Source organism: Canis lupus, chromosome 8 (genome assembly GCF_048164855.1).
Source record: "Canis lupus baileyi chromosome 8, mCanLup2.hap1, whole genome shotgun sequence".
Lineage (NCBI taxonomy): Eukaryota > Metazoa > Chordata > Mammalia > Carnivora > Canidae > Canis > Canis lupus.
The window spans coordinates 20871122-20887241 of NC_132845.1; the positions used below are offsets into that span (position 1 = coordinate 20871122).

Genomic DNA, 16120 nt, shown 5'->3' on the forward strand with positions numbered 1-16120 from the left:
GATGTGGCCTAGACATCCGATAGACTTAGGTTTGAATCTCAGCTCTTTTTATATTAGCTATATTATCTTGGCCAAGTAACTTAATCTCTGAGCCCTAGTACCCCCTCTTTAAAATGAGAATAACATATACTTTACAGCATTTATGGAGATTAATAGAATCGTGTATGCAATGTATCTGGTATAGTACTTGGTACACAGTAGGTTCTTGATAAGATTAGTTTTCTTTTCCCTCTCTAGTCTGGTCAGTTGCTCAGAACTCCAATTCTATCCCTCCCCAGAATGGACCATTCTTTGCACTTGCCAGTTTCATAGCCAGAACTGGAGTCCCTGCTCTCAGTCCAGCTACATCGCCTTACAGTATAACAAGTAGATAGGAAAGGCTATATCCTGCACTCTTCTTTGTTGAAACTATATTGTTGCTTAATTTTGGATGCCTCTCCTATCCCTCTGCAATTAGCATGGTCAAAATAGGACTTTTCAAAGAGGGTCCTCTAGCAAACCCAAACCTTCTGGCTCATACCAATAGTTGACTCAATTCCTTGAGTTCTGAAATCCACACAATATTGCTGGAGTCATGTCTTGATTAATCTGACCTGTACTATCCTGACTCTACTGTCCAACAGGGCTATTAAAAGAGCGCCCCTAATTTTAATAATATAATAAAACACAACTCTAAATTTATAAAATGGTTGTTGCAGGGAATAATTAATCCATATGACAAGGGTGTTACAGAAGATTTTTTCCTGGCGCAGTATTCTTTTCCCCCCAGCAATATGTATTTTCCAAAGGAAGACATGATTTTGTATCCTAACAATACGCTCTGGGCAAGTGGTGACTTTTCTTTTTCTTTTTCAGTTTTTGCAGTTGTGAACATCAGGGCTTAATAATTTGCTGAACTTCAGTCAGGTGTGAAAGCCATGGATTCCAAGAGTAAACACACATGGTAAATGTACAGCCCCTAATGAAAAAGTGAGCATTTTTTTTCATAATTTGCATAAACCTGAGGCCACTTTGATTTTATACTGTCAGTAATAATAGTAAAAGAATGAGCCTAAGTTTTAGAAAGCTGTAAAAAGTCAACTCCAGGCAACTAAGTCAAATGCACAAAACAAACAAACCCCTTACTTTTTCCTAACTACTTAGCAGTGTGTGCAAACTGCGCCATCTAAACAGCAGGCACTGGGTGTTACACTAAATGTCAGCAAATTGAACTCCAATTAAAAAAAAAAAAGACAAAATGACCATACCTTGGAACATTAAATAGATAAATAAGTAAATAAGTAAATAAGTAAATAAATAAATAAATAAATAAATAAATAAATAAATAAATAAATAAAATAAGTAAATTTTAAAAATAAAGGAAGGGAAGATTTTAAATAAACAGCGGGAAAGGCGGGGCCACGGTTAGGTAGGTCTGCGCCTGCGCGGAAGCACCGGAAGTTGGGAGTTACGCTCGCCATCCGGGTGCCTTGCGCTCCGTGCGTCTTGCTCTTCACAGAACGTTCTGGAAGTTTGGGAGGCGCCGTGGCCCCAGGAACCTCCTGATCTGGAGGTGTGTTTGCAGCTACCGAGGACCTGGCTTTTGAGGTTTCTGTTGCTTCGTTCTTCGGAGAGTGTGCGTTTTTCCTCAGACTTGCGGAGGCCCGTCTTTGCCTCAGGGCGTTGGCAGAGTGAGAGGGCGTCCTCCTCTCCCTTGTCTTCCTTCAAGAGTTGTGGGGAAAGGACTTTCCTCATGGTTTTCTTGAAGAGTCGTAGAAGCGCTTCCTTTTCAGAAGCGCTGTTGTGGTGCAGGCTTTGAATTTGTGTTTTATTTACTTCAGGTGATGTTTGTAACCTGTCGTTCCCCACCCCAGACCCAACCGCAGCAGGGGTGTGGGGAGGACAGAGAACCTCAAGAATGGAAGCGGCGGGGAAGATCTCGGAGACCAACCTTTCACCTGTCAGTTGAGGTGACCGACCGGGAACGAGATTTCGTGCAGTGTTAACACTGATTTGATTTTGAAGATTTGGGAAAAATAAGCAAAACCCTAATAGCTGAAAATACTAGGGCCTTGAGTCCGAGCTTTTTCTTTTCACACGAGAAAGCCGGCCAACTAGAGGTGAAGTGATTTGCCCCAAGTCCAGGAGCTTTTCCCCAGAGGAACCGGGGGACAAAAGGTTGGGGGGGGGGACCTTGCTGCCTCAGCCCTAGTTTTCTGGTTCATATCTAGTCGTCAGTTGTACACTCTTGTGGGGATTCTACTGATCCCAGTTCCTTTAGCACTTTTTATATAAGTGCACAAAATTACTAAACCTCTTACAGCCTCAGTTAAACTAGTTTAAATGGTAAGACCTACAGGGAAGGGTATGAAGAATTAAATGATTCCATTTTATGTGAGTGTATAATCAGGAGGATGGTCATTAGCTAAGCAGTAAATTGAATTGTGTAAGAGGGGAAAGAAAAGTTGCAGCCCTTCCCCTAGCCATTTACTCATTCAAAAAAACAAATGTTTTTTGGGTATGTACTGTGTGCCACGTACTGCAGATACAGTATTAGGTAAAACAGAAGGTGTTCCCTGCTCTCACAGAGCTAGTTGTCATTCATTCATTCATGCAGTAAATGAGGAAATTATAGAACATTTGGTTTCAACCCAGCAGGAAGAACTTTCTAATTATTAGAGTTGCTCAAAAGTAGAATGAAACTGCCTGAGGAGATACTAACCGTAACTTGAAGTGACTTTCATCTGGATTGGTTGGTTTCTCGATTTTGCTTTGAGCTGATTTTGTATTAAGTAACATGACAAATATAAATTTGATTGATGTTAAGATGCTTTTGAACTAAGGGAAATGAAATATGTTTATAAATAATTTTGTTGGGCAAAATATGGTAGGTGCTCAGCAGAGGTGTTGTAGGGTACATTCTGTGGAAGGAGAGATCTCATTTAAGTTGGGGGTGGTCAGGGATAGTTTCTTGCAGAAGACAGGATTTCTTTTTTTTTTCTTCTTCTTTTTTTTTTTAAAATATTTTATTTATTTATTCATGAGAGACAGAGGGAGAAGCAGGCTCCTCACGGGCAGCCCAATGCGGGACTCAATCCCCCCAACCTGGGATCACGCCCTGAGGCGAAAGCACACACTCAGCTGCTGAGCCACCCAGGTGTCCCAGAGACAGGATTTCTAATGGGCCTTGAAGGAGAGTTAGGATTTTAATAGAAATTATTTTTTAGAAAAGTTTTAGATTTACAGAAAAATAGACGTGAAAGTCCAGAGTATTCCTACACACTGTTTAGTTTATCCTATTACTAACATTTTGTGTTATATGGTACTTTTGTCAAAACTAAGGGACCATAAGTATTATTATTAACTAAAATTCATAGTTTATTCCGATTTCCTTAGTTTTTTACTTAATGTCTTTTTTTTTTTAAGATTTTATTTATTTATTCATGAGAGACACACAGAGAGAGAGGCAGAGACACAGGCAGAGGGAGAAGCAGGCTCCATGCAGGGAGCCTGATGCAGGACTTGATCTCGGGTCTCCAGGATCAGGCCCTGGGCTGATGGCGGCGCTAAACCGCTGAGCTACCCAGGCTGCCCTAATGTCCTTTTTTTTTTTTTTTTTTTCTGTTCCAGGATTCCAGTAAGTATACCACATTACATTTAATTATAATGTTTCCCAGGATGCCTGGGTGGCTCAGGAGTTGAGCATCTGACTTTGGCTCAGGGCTGATCCCGGAGTTCCAGGATCAAGTCCCACATGGGGCTCCCTGCAAAGAGCCTGCTTCTCCCTCTGCCTGTGTCTCTGCCTCTCTCTCTGTGTCTCTCATGAATAAATAAGTAAAATCTTTAAAAAAATTATAATTTTCCTTAGGTTCCTCCTGTCTCTGACAGTTTCTCACACCTTCTTTGTTTTTGATAGCTTTGATGGCTTTGAGGAGTGCTGGTCTGGTATTTGTAGGATTTGCTACTATTGGAGTTTGATGTGTTTCTCAAGGTAGGAGTAGGATTATGGATTATTGAGAGGAGGGTTACATCATATCAGTGGTACATATTGTCAACATGATTTATGACTATTAGTGTAGACTTTGACCAGCTGATGAGGTAGTACCTATCATGTTTCTTCAGTGTCTCTTGGAGACAGTGTCAGGAGATTTGTCTCTTCTCCTCGTTTATTAATTTACTCAATTACTTTTATCAGTATGGATGTGTGGATATTTTATACTTGGAATTATAATAAATATTATTTTACTTATTTTGCTACTCACATTGTTCCACCTTTGGCCATAGGAGTCTTTCAGTTGATTACTCTTTTTGTCATACTCCTCTCAATGTGAGCTTTTTCTTTGCTTTTGTTTTTAACCACTTCTTTACTTTCTGTTACTTCAGAATAGTCTAGGCTCAGCTTGTTGTCCCATTCCTAGAATCAGCCATTTCTCCAAGGAGCCCTGCTTCTTTTTATTGGAGAATGGTATTACAAACCAAAGTCTGGCTGGTAGGTGTGATTGTTGCTAAGAGAGTATCATTTCATTTAGGCCCCTCTCAGATGACAGAGCAAAGAAATATATACATGTGTGTACTAATCCATGTATGCCCACATGTCTATAAATATTTTTCTCTATATTAAGTTGTATCTATGTTAAGCTAACCGTAATTTCATAGTGATGTTGCCAACTGTAATCCATTGCTATATGGATCATTGTAGCCTCAAAAGGTGGATGAAAAAGAAGATTTAAGCAAAAGTATGAGGAATAAAGTTTAAAAATGCTGTTAAGAATATTCTTGTACAAATATTTTAATACACAATGCATGCATTTCTTTTCAGTATAAACTTAGGAGTGCAATTGCTTAGGAGTGCAAATCTTCACTTTGGTATATAATTCCTGTCAAGAAGTCTGAAAAGTCTGAGATTTTATCCTACTTGCAAGCTAACAAATTGGCTTGGCATTTGTTTGATGCTGGCAGAAGATACTCGATACCTGGACCAGACACAGGATTTAAAAGAAAATCATGGCAAAAGTAGTAGCCAAAGATTTAGGTTTCTAATGGTTTCCTTAGCTTTCATATCCCACAAGAGGTAGACGGGTTGGAATAACGTAGGTGGATTTAGATGGGCATGCATGCAATTGGTTACGTTAACAGAGAGGAACACTTATTAATGAGTGGTGACAAGCCTGCTCAGTGCATTTCTCCATATTGCTCATTGCAAATGAAAAATGACCTGGGTAAAGAGTCAGGGCCTGATATTCTTGGCATTTTCAGAAAAAAAAAAAAAAAATGCAGGGACACTAAGGGCCCATCAAAGATTACCCCAACAATGTCTATCTCCCAAAATGGTTGGTTACATTAGTTTACATTTCAGCTACCCCTGTGTGAAAGTCTGTTGCTTCATATCCTAACCAGTTTTTTTTTTTTTAAGATTTTATTTATTTATTCATGACAGAGAGAGAGAGAGAGGGGGGCACCGTGCAGGGAGCCCGACACAGGACTTGATCCTGGGTCTCCAGGATCACACCCTGGGCTGAAGGTGGCGCTAAACCGCTGGGCCACCCGGGCTGCCCCCAGTTTTTTTTTTAAACACTTAATTTTTGTCACTTATATGCAGCCATTTTTAACTGGATTCTATAAGAGAATTAAACCTATTGAACATGATTTGAGTGATTATTTTTTCATTTCTTCCAAGGATGGTATATATCTAGTACCATTCTAGATGCATGGGAGAGAACCAAAGTCATGAAATACCATGAAGATCTTAGGGAGGACTTGGCAAATTATGGCCCATGAGTCAAATCTGGCCTTCCACATTTGGAGCCAAGAATAATTCTTTATAGGGATGCCTAGGTGGCTCAGTTGGTTAGCAGCCAGCTCTTGCTTTCAGCTCAGGTCATGATCTCAAAGTCCTGGGATCCAGGCCTGCATGGAACTCTGCAGTGAGTTTGTTGGAGGATTGTCGCTCTCCCTCTCCCTTTGCCCCTTCCTCGACTTGTGCTCTCTTTCTCTCTCTCAAATAAATAAATAGATCTTTAAAAAAATAATAATTCTTTATAGTTGTGATTGGAAAAAAATATTTGTGATGCATGAATATTATGTGACATTCATATCTTCATATCCTTAAATGCAGTTTTAAGAAACCAAGACTCATTAATATACTTACTGTCTGTGGCTGGCTGCTTTCATGCTATAGGATCAGAGTTGAGTCATTGCAAGAGACTTGTGTGGCCCACAAAGTCTAAGATAGTTGCTGTCTGCCCTTTACAGAAAACACAAATCAATGGAAAGATATTCTGTGTCCATGGATTTGAAGACTTAACTATTCTTTTTTAAAAAACATATTTTATCTATTTATTCCTGAGAGACAGGGAGAGAGAGAGAGAGAGAGAAACAGACAGAGACATAGGTAGAGGGAGAAGCAGGCTCCTTCTGGGGAGCATGATGCGGGACTCAATCCCAGGACCCCAGAATCACTACCTGAGCTGAAGGCAGACACTCAACCACTGAGCCACCCAGGTGCCCTAGAATTAACTGTTCTTAAGATGTCCTTACTACCCAAAGGTGTACATGACCATTGGTATGATCCTCTCTCAGCCAGAATTTCCTGAAATGTAAAATTATACAAATATTTTCTTTTTCTTTCTGCACTGGTTGTTCAGAACCTAGCCAAAAATGTGTAATGTTCAGTTGCTTATGTTCTCTTTTGAGCATTCCACACACTTAAACATGTGTGTGTATGTGTGTGTGTGTGTATATATATATATATATATTTAAATATATGAGTACATCATTCTCATTCCATTTCTAACTGACCTTTTGTGATAGTTTGTCTCCACTCTGAGCAGCCTTTAATTTTACTACCAAATTTAAATCATTTCAGCTTTCTCTCTCCTATCTTGTCTCCCTAAAGAGCCTATGTTGGAAGGAAAAGCCTGGGATATGGATGTCTTGGTTACCCAATTAAATCAAGTAACATAATGTTTATTAAATATCTACTGTGGGACTAATATGGAAGGAGACCAAAAATTGAAATATAGTCTGAGAATTCTTCATGGAAACATTGAAGCATTATCTGAACTACAAAGTAACCTTAGGCTTTGAACATTATAAGAGGAGTAGAAATAACAGACATCAAATTCTGTTACTTCTAAAAAAAAAAAAAAAAAAAAAAAAAGAGCCAGCTCTCCTTTTACTATGTTTACCACCCAAGTGTTCTCTTTTTAAAAAGTAAAAACTAGGGATCCCTGGATGGCGCAGCGGTTTAGCAACTGCCTTTGGCCCAGGGTGCGGTCCTAGAGACCCGGGATCGAATCCCACGTTGGGCTCCCTGTGCATGGAGCCTGCTTCTCCCTCTGCCTGTGTCTCTGCCTCTCTCTCTCTCTCTCTCTCTCTGTGACTATCATAAATAAATAAATTAATTAATTTAAAAAAAGTAAAAACTATACATTTAGAAATAACAATTTTAAGTGCATTGTGCCTCTTGCCTAATATTAGTAATTACCATTTATTGAAGCTTAATATTTGCAAAGTGCATTTCAGTAATGACTATTTCACTTATGTGCTCTTCTGTTTCATGTGCTTTATGCACAATAATTAATCCTCTTTTTTCAAAAAATTTATTTATTTGAGAGTGAGACACACACAGCATGAGTGGGGGGAGGGACAAAAGGAGAGGAGGAGAGAGAACCCCTAAGCAGATTCCACACTGAGTATGCAGAGCCCCATGGGGAATGTGATTCAAGGATCTTGAGATTATAACCTAAGCTGAAATCAAGAGTCGGACGCTTAACAGACTGAGCCACCCAGGTGCCCCCATTCAATAGCCTTATGGGGTAGGAAGTGTTATCCATATTTTACAGATGAGGAACTAAGGTGTGGAGAAGTGATTTGCCCAAGATCAAATCATAGCTAGTAGGTAGCAGAACCAAGAATTCAAATCAGGGAGCCTGGCTCGAGGCTACATATTGACTTTTTTTAATTTTTATTTTTAAAGATATTATTTATTCATGAGAGACGGTGAGAGGTAGAGACAAAGGCAAAGGGAGAAGCAGGCTCCCCGTGGGGAGTCCCATGTGGGACTTGATCCAGAAGCTCTGGGATCAGGCCCTTAGCTGAAGGCAGATGCTCAACCACTGAGCCACCCAGGCACCCCTCGAGGCTACACATTTAAATGGTAGGCCATAATTCTATGTTACGATGTGATTTAATCCTTTGAAGTGTTTTGAAAGTAGGACTGTTACTTGAATTTTACAAATGAGACAGCTGAGGTTTGGAGAGGTAAAAATGACTTGCCGAAGAGCACATAACTAGTAAGTGAAGGAACCAGGATTTGAATCTAGGTACTCCCACCACAGAATTTGTGCTCTTAATTATTATGTTATATTGGTCTGAAGATGATTAGATGGTCTCTTAATAATCTTTAATACCACATACTTTAGTCTTTTAAAAATCTAGATACTCTTAGTCTCATTTATTCTAGGTTTTGATTTAATGTTTGAAAATTTCCAGTATCTGTACCTCCCAAAGCCATGCTGGGTAAATTGCCAAGCCAGATAAACGTTGTACTCTCCTGAGTTTTCCTCAATTCCCAGTATAGAAAGGCTTTCTGGGGCTTCCTTTCTTCCGTTAAGGACTCATTTTAATGCTGCCCTCTTTTTCTCTACGTACCTAGAAACCTATCAGTATATCCTCACCTTCGTCATTTCTCTGTTTTAAGAAATGAAAAATAGCTGCTTCTTAGAAAAACCTAGGAGAACCCTGTTTGATAATTAGAACTCTTCTATTTCATACTATTGTAAGAGATGTTACTCCTGAAGAAAGACAATACAGAAGTAAAGATGTTTTTTCTAGCCATATAAGCAAGGCAAGTTATTTATTTAATCTAGAAATTCAATGTGTTTTTCCTTTTGGAAAATAATTGGGATGTAATAACTTCTGGGACCATTTTCAGTAACTATCAAGGTGTTTCAAAAGGTTAATTTTCACTTAACAAAGGATTAGTTTTGTTTTCTTTGCTTGATTTTAGCTGCCTGGCCTTAATTTTGGTTTCCCTAGCAGCAAGAGGAGGCTACTAGTAACAGAGTCGCTAGAATTCCAGCAGATTTCACAGCACCAGCATAAGAAATATTTTTAATAACTTCACTGTTGAACACTTATGGTTCTTACACGACAGAATTTTTTAATTTAAAAATGATACAGGGCAGTCTGGGTGGCTTAGCGGTTTAGCACTACCTTCAGCCCGGGGTGTGATCCTGGAGACACTGGATCGAGTCCCACGTCAGGCTCCCTGCATGGAGCCTGTTGCTCCATCTGCCTGTGTTTCTGCCTTTCTCTCTGTGTGTCTCTCATGAAAAAATAATAAAATCTTTTAAAAATTTAAAAAACAATGATACATATCATTTTAAATATTTTTGGAACTATTTAAAAGCTTTTAAGAGATTCAGGCATATGCTATATATAGGATATTTTTAATATATATGTTAAATTTATAATATATATGCTTACATAATATGTATAATTATGTGTGTTATATAGCAATAATTACATAATACATATTTTTATATACTGTAATACATATAATACAAAATATATTTTTGAGGTATAATTGATACATAATGAATTGCGCTGAGTGATGTGATATTTTGTTACATTTATACACTTGTGAAACAGTCGCCACTAATCAGTATAGCGAATATACCCATCATCCCCAAAAACTGCTTCCTGCCTGTTTGTAATTTTCCTTTCTTTCCCAGTTATTCCTTCATCATAACCATGGTTCTGTTTTCTGTCACTGTAAGTTAGTTTGCATTTTCAGGAGTTTTATATAAAGGGAATCTTACAGTATGTGCTTTTTTCCCCTTTCAGCATAATTTTTTAGGTTGATTCAGGTTGTATGTATTAATAGTTCATTCCTTTTTATTTTTTAAATTTTTTTCATTCCCTTTTTTTTTTTAAACATTTTATTCATTTGTTTATAGAGACACAGAGAGAGAGAGGCAGAGATACAGGCAGAGGGAGAAGCAGGCTCCATGCAGGGATCCTGATGTGGGACTCAATCCCGGGTCTCCGGGATCACACCCTGGGCTGGAGGCAGTGCTAAACCCGCTGAGCCACCAGGGCTGCCCTCATTCCTTTTTATTCTTGATTAGTTTATATCAAAGTCTATTAACTTTTTGAAGGGTATTTGGGGTGTTCCTAGTTTTTGGCTTTTACAAATAAAACATGTGATTAAGACTTTATATGGATAGATGCTTTCTTTTTGCTTTGGTAATATAGCTAAGAGTGAATTGGCTGGATTATATGGTTTGTGTGTGATTAATTTTTAAAGAAATTGCCCAACTCCTTTTCAAAGTAGTTGTACCACATACTTTCCAAATATCAGTGTATGAGAGGTCCAGTTCTTCCACATCCTTACCATCAATTAATATGTTTAGTCTTTTAAATTTTAGACATATTAGGTATATTGTGTTCATTGTGATTTTAATCTTCATTTTCCTAATGTCTAATGATGTTGAATATCTTTTCATGTGCTTATTTGCTATTTATTTATCTTTTTTGAAGTATCTGTACAAATTTTTTGCCTATTTTTAAATTGGATTGTTTTCTTGAGTCTTGAGAGTCTCTATATATTTTTGGTAAAAGTCATTTACCAGATACATGTTTTGCAAATATTTTCTTTCAATCTGTGGTTTCTCTTTATTTTCCTAACAGTGTCTTTTGAGGGGGAAAGCTTTTTTAACTTTGATGAAGTCCAATTTATCAACTCTTTTCTTTTATGGGTTACAGTTTTGGTATCATCTAAACATTTTTTCCCTGACCCAAGAGCATAAAGATGTCCTATTTTCTTCTAAAACATTTATTATAGGTTTATGTTTTACTGGTAGATCTGTGATCCATTCTGAGTTAACTTTTGTATATGATGTGTGGTAGGAATCCAAGTTTTCTTTCTTGGGTCCTGGGATTGAGTCCTGAACCATGCTCCCTGCTTAGCGAGGAGTCTGCTTCTCCTGCTACCTCTACCCCCTGCTTGTAATCTCACACGCTCTCTCACTCCCTGTCTCTCTCAAATAAATAAATAAGATCTTTAAATTTTTTTTTAATTTATTTATGATAGTCACACACAGAGAGAGAGAGAGAGGCAGAGACATAGGCAGAGAGAGAAGCAGGCTCCATTCATTGGGAGCCCGACATGGGATTCGATACCGGGTCTCCAGGATCGCGCCCTGGGCCAAAGGCAGGTGCCAAACAGCTGCACCACCCAGGGATCCCTAAATAAATAAAATCTTTAAAAAAAAAGTCCATACTAACCCAGGCAATATACAGATTCAGTGCAGTCCCAATCAAAATACCAACAGCATTCTTCACTGAATTAGAATAAGCAATCTTGAAATTTGTATGGAACCATGAAAAATCTTAAATAACCAATGCAGTCTTGAGGAAGAACAACAAAGCTGGTGGTATCTCTATCCTACATTTCTTTTTTTTTTAAGATTTTTTATTTATTTATTCGTAGAGACACAGAGAGAGAGAGGCAGAGACACAGGCTGAGGGAGAAGCAGGCTCCATGCAGGGAGCCCGACGTGGGACTCGATCCTGGGTGTTCAGGATCACACCCCAGGCTGCAGGCGGTGCTAAACCGCTGCGTCACCGGGGCTGCCCTCTATCCTACATTTCAAGATACACTACAAAGCAACAATCATCAAAACAATATGGTACTGGCACAAAATTAGACATGTAGATCAGTGAGTGGAACAGAAGAGAGCCCAGAAATAAAGCCATGCTTTTATGACCAAATTCATCTACAACAAAGAAAGCAAGAATGTACAATGGAGAAAAGACAGTATTTTCAATAAATGGTACTGGAAAAACTGTCAACTACGTGCAAAGGAATGAAACTGGCCCACTTTATTATACCATACACAAAAATAAACTCAAAATGAATTAAAGACCTAATTGTGAGACCAAACCATAAAAACTCCTAAGAGAAACACAGACAATAATCTCTCACACAGTGGCCTTAGCAATATATTTAGATATATGTCTCCTTAAGGCAAGGGAAACCAAACCAAAACAAAACTTTAAGCAAATAAAATGCTTTTGCACAGCAAAGGAAGCCATCAACAAAACAAAATGTCTTTTATTTCTGTTTCTTGTCTGAATGCTGCAGTTAGGACTTCCAGTACTATGTTGAATAAAAGTATTGAGAATGGACATCTTTGTTTTGTTCCTGACCTCAGAAGAAAGCTTTGTTTTTCACCTTTGACTGTGATTCCAGCTGTGTGTTTTTTCATACATGGCCTTAGAGTGGATATTGTATTTTGCCAATTTTTTTTTGCATCTATCGAGATGATTGTATCAAGATAATGCGGTTTTTTTCTTTCTTTTGTTAATGTGATGTATCATATTGATTTGCCAATATTGAACTACCCTTGCATCCCTGGAATAAATCCAACTTGATCATGGTGAATAATTTTTTTAATGTATCATTGAATTTGGTTTGCTAATATTTTGTTGGCTATTTTTGCTCTTCAGAGACATTGGTCTGTAGTTTTCTTTTTTAGTAGTGTCTTTGTCTAGTTCTGTATCAGAGTAATGCAGGCCTTGTGGAATGAATTTGGAAGTTTTCCTTCCTCTTTTATTTTTTTTGCATAGTTTGAGAAGAATAGCTGTTAACTCTTTTCTATCTATTTATTCATCTATGTTTAGAAACGTTTTTGAAGTTTTTATTTTAATTCCAGGTTTTTAACATATAGTGTTATATAGGTTTCAGGTGTACAATATAGTAACTCAGAAATTCCATACATCACCCAGTGCTTATCATGACAAGAGTACTCCTTAATTTCATCACCTTTTTATTTTTGTTTAATTTTTTAAAAAGATTTTATTTATTCATTCATGAGAGACAGAAAGAGAGAGAGAGAGAGGCAGAGACACAGGCGGGGGAGAAGCAGGCTCCATGCAGGGAGCTCGACCTGGGACTCGATCCCGGGACTCCAGGATCACGCCCTGGAGCCAAAGGCAGGCACTAAATCGCTGAGCCACCCGGGCTGGCCCATCACCTTTTTAACCATCCCACACCCTACTCCTCTCTGGTAACCATCAGTTTGTCTATAACTAAGAGTCCCTTTCTTGGTTAGTCTCTCTCTGCCTCTCTTTTTTCCCCTCTTTGCTCATTTGTTTCTTAAATTCCATGTGTGAGTGAAATCATGTGGTATTTGTCTTTCTCTGACTTCACTTAGCATTATACTCTACTCTGTTCATGTCATTGCAAATGGCAAGATTTAGTTCTTTTTATGGCTGAATAATATTCCATTGTGTGTGTATACACACCATACACACACACACACACACACACACACACACCCTTTATACATTCATCAATCAATGGACATTTAGACTGTTTCTATATCTTGACTATTGTAAATAATGCTGCTATAAACATAGTGATGCATGTAACCCTTTGAATTAGTGTTTTTGTATTTTTTGGGTAAATATCCAGTAGTGTGTTTGCTGGATCACAGGGTAGCTCTATACTGTTTTCCATTTTCTACAGTGGCCACACTAGCTTGCATTCCCACCAAGAGTGCATGGTGTTCCTTCTCCGTGTCCTCACCAACACCTGTTCTTTTTTGTGTTGCTGATTTTAGCCATTATCCCTGATGAGCATAGATGCAGGATTCCTGAACAAAATGCTAGCAAACCAAATTCAGTAATACATCAAAACAATCTTTCACTACAATCAAGTGGGATTTATTCCTGGGATGCAAAGGTGGTTCATTATTTGCAAATCAATCAACATAATGCATCACATCAATAAAGGAAAGAATAAGAACCATATGATCATTTCAGCAGATGCAGAAAAAGCATTAGACAAAATACAACATCCATTTGTGATAAAAAAAAAACCCAACAAAGTAGGTTTAGAGGGAACATACCTCAACATAATAAAGGCCATATATAAAAAATCCATAGCTAACATCATCCTCAATAGGGAAAAACTAAAAGCTTTTCTCCTAAGGTCAGGAACAAGACAAGGATGTCCACTCTCACCACTTTTAAACAATGTAGTCCTGGAAATTCTAGCCACCCCAAGCAGACAAGAAAAAGAAATAAAAGCATCCAAATCTGTAAGGAAGAAGTAAAACTTTCACTATTTGCAGATACTCTAGAAAACCTGAACGATTCCATCAAAAACTGCTGGAACCTATAAACAAATTCAATAAAGTCACAAGATACAAAGTCAGTGTACAGAAATCTTGCATTTCTATACACCAATAATGAAGCAGTAGAAAGAGAAATTAAAAGAATCCCATTTACAATTGTACCAAAAATAATAGGATACCTAGGAATAAAGCTAACCAAGGAGGTAAAATACCTGTATTCTGAAAACTATAAGACACTAATGAAAGAAGTTGAAGACAACACACAAAAAAATGGAAAAACATTCCATGCTCATGGATTGGAAAAATAAATATTGTTAACTCTTAAAATGTTTGGTAGACTTCATCTGTGAAGCTATCTGGTCCCAGACTTTTGTTCATTGGGAATTTTTTGATTACTGATTCAGTTTGATTTCTAGTGGTCAGTCTGTTCAAATTTTCTGTATCTCCTGATTCAGTTTTGGGAGATTGTATGTTTCTGGGACCTTATCTATTTCTTCCAGGTTGTCCAACTTGCTGACATGTAATTTTTCATTATCTTCTCTTATGGGAGTGCCTGGGTGGCTCAGTTGGTATAGCATGTGACTTGATCTCAGGGTTCATGATTTGGACCCCCAGTGTTGTGTGTAGAGATTACTTTAAAAAATTCTCTTTATGTTCGTTCTCTTTCTTTATCTGATTTTTTATTTTTTTTGAATCTTCTCTCTTTATTTTTCTTGTTGAGTCTGTTAATACTTTAATAGTTTATCAATTTTGTTGATTCTTTTCAAAGAACCAGCTTGTGGTTTCATTGATCTGTTCTATTGTGGGGTTTTTTAAAGGCTTTTTCATTTATGTCTGTTCTAATCTTTGTTTCCTTCCTTCTATTAGGCTTTGGGTGTTGGTTGTTCTTTTTCTAGCTCCTGTAGGTATAAGATTAGGTTGTTTATTTCAGATTTTTCTTGCTTCTTGAGGTAAGCCTATATTGCTGTTATCTTTTCCCTTAGAACATCTTTTGCAGCATCCCAAAGATTTTGGACCATTGTGTTTTCATTTTCATATATTTCCATGTATTTCTTTATTTCCTTTTTAATTTCTTGATTTACCTATTTGTTGCTTCATAGTGTGTTCTTTAGCCTCCATTTGTTTGTGTTTTTTCCAGTTTTTTTCTTGTTATTGATTTCTAATTTCATACCATGGTGGCCAGAAAGGATACTTGATATGATTTAAGTCTTAAGTTTATTGAAGTTTGTTTTGTGGCCTAATATATGATCTGTTCTGGAGAACATTCCACGTGGGCTTAAAAGGAATATATTCTGCTGTTTTGAGATGACATATTCTGTATAGATCTGTTAGGTCCCTTGGTCTAATGTGTTGTTCAAAGTCACTGTTTCTTTGTTGGTTTTGTGTCTGGATGATCTATCCGTTGACATAAATGGGGTGTTAAAGTCCCCTATTGTATTCCTGTCAGTTTCTCCCTATATATCTGTTAATATTTGCTTTATGTACTTAGGTGTTCTTGTATTGGATGTTTATATACTTATAATCATATTCTCTTATTGGATTGACTCCTTCATCAGTATGTAATGCCCTTATTTGTCTTTTGTTACAGTCTTCATTTTAAAGCTTGTTTTCTCTAGTATTGCTACCTCATCTTTTTTCTGGCTTTCATTTGCATATGTTTTCCATCCCTTTCCTTACAGTCTTTGTGTATATTTAAGTCTGAAGTGAATGTCTTGTAGGTAGTATAATAGATGGGTCTTGTATTTTTATCCATTCAGTCACCCTTTGTCAATAGCCTTCTACAGCAAAAAGATTACAACTCACTGAAAACTCAGATTATGGTTAGCATTTTTTACGAAGAAACTATTTTTATGAGAGAGAGAGAGAGAGTGCACAAGCAGGTGAGGGGAAGGACACAGGGAGAGAGAGAGAAGCAGATTCCCTGCTAAGCAGGGAGCCCAGTGTGGAGCTATTCAAGGACCCTGAGCTCATGAGTTGAGCTGAACACAGATGCT

At 37.7% G+C, this 16120-nt stretch overlaps 1 protein-coding gene across 10 annotated transcripts in view; it reads left to right on the plus strand.

The window, feature by feature from the left end:
* The first annotated feature begins 1426 nt into the window (after nt 1–1426).
* C8H1orf146 (chromosome 8 C1orf146 homolog) overlaps nt 1427–16120 on the plus strand; it is a 58415-nt gene continuing 43721 nt past the window's right edge. For 2 of the 10 annotated variants that reach the window (XR_012035074.1, XM_072834491.1), the window contains exon 1: nt 1441–1587. The gene's annotated coding sequence lies outside the window, so the exon portion shown is untranslated. Of the gene's footprint in view, nt 1616–1820; nt 1950–16120 lie in introns of all 10 variants that reach the window. The other 8 variants (XM_072834497.1, XM_072834499.1, XM_072834496.1 and 5 more) reach the window with 8 other exon arrangements.